We start from the raw sequence: 844 nt of genomic DNA, 5'->3' as shown, positions 1-844 counted from the left end.
CCGAGCCTCTCAAAGCGTCTGTGTGTCCGAGCCGGAGTGCTTTGCGTTGCCTGCGCTTGCAAGCCATGACTGTCTTGTGCTTGAGCTCCAAGGCAGGCTGGGCCAAGGCTGCCTGATCCCTGTGTCGATGGCTTGAGTCCTGACGAGGAGAGAAGTTCTGGGTTCCGCTCCCGCTTCGGCCCCTGTTCCTTGGGCGGGGGCCATGCAACGGGTCCTCCAAGATCCTGGCACTCTGGAAAGCCCGTCACCACGGCCAGCCATGGGTGGTTGTTCCAGGATCTGTCCAGGGTACGCGCGCTCCATTCACTGGGTCATGCCGCTACATCGGTCTTTTCTTTTGCATCGAGCCCGGCAGAGGTGTGGAGTCTCAGAGTTGCTGTCTGTGACTGATTCCTCAGAAGCTGACCTGAAGAGCGCATTGTGAGGTGACAACGGGTATTGGTCGCCATTGACCCTTTGGGTCCTGAGTAGTTGAGTTGATTCTGACCGTTCGGCCAGTCAGCTTGGCATAGGGAACGGCCATGACCGTCATCAGACGACAGGGTGTCGAGAAAGACGGGATGAGGCCGGCCCCCTTGGAGCCAAGATGTCTTGCGGGTTGGCAACCCCCCCCCCCCCCCCCCTAGCAGCCTTGTTGGAAGGGGCAAAATACAGTTTGTCCGCTCCGCTGCCTGACTGGCGTCAGACAAACCAAGCAAGTACATGGAGGCGGAGGGAAAGGGGATGGGAATCGAAAGCACTTTTCCAGTTGACTGACATGGGCATGTTGACACAATGAGGCCAAAGAGAAGCCCACCGCCGCCCCACGATGGGGTCAAAGGGAGAAAGACAAGGGGGGCGGGGC

This window comes from Verticillium dahliae, genomic scaffold (genome assembly GCF_000150675.1).
Source record: "Verticillium dahliae VdLs.17 supercont1.3 genomic scaffold, whole genome shotgun sequence".
Classification (NCBI taxonomy): Eukaryota; Fungi; Ascomycota; class Sordariomycetes; order Glomerellales; family Plectosphaerellaceae; genus Verticillium; species Verticillium dahliae.
The sequence above is the reverse complement of the archived record's forward strand: the minus strand, read 5'-3'. Positions refer to the sequence as shown.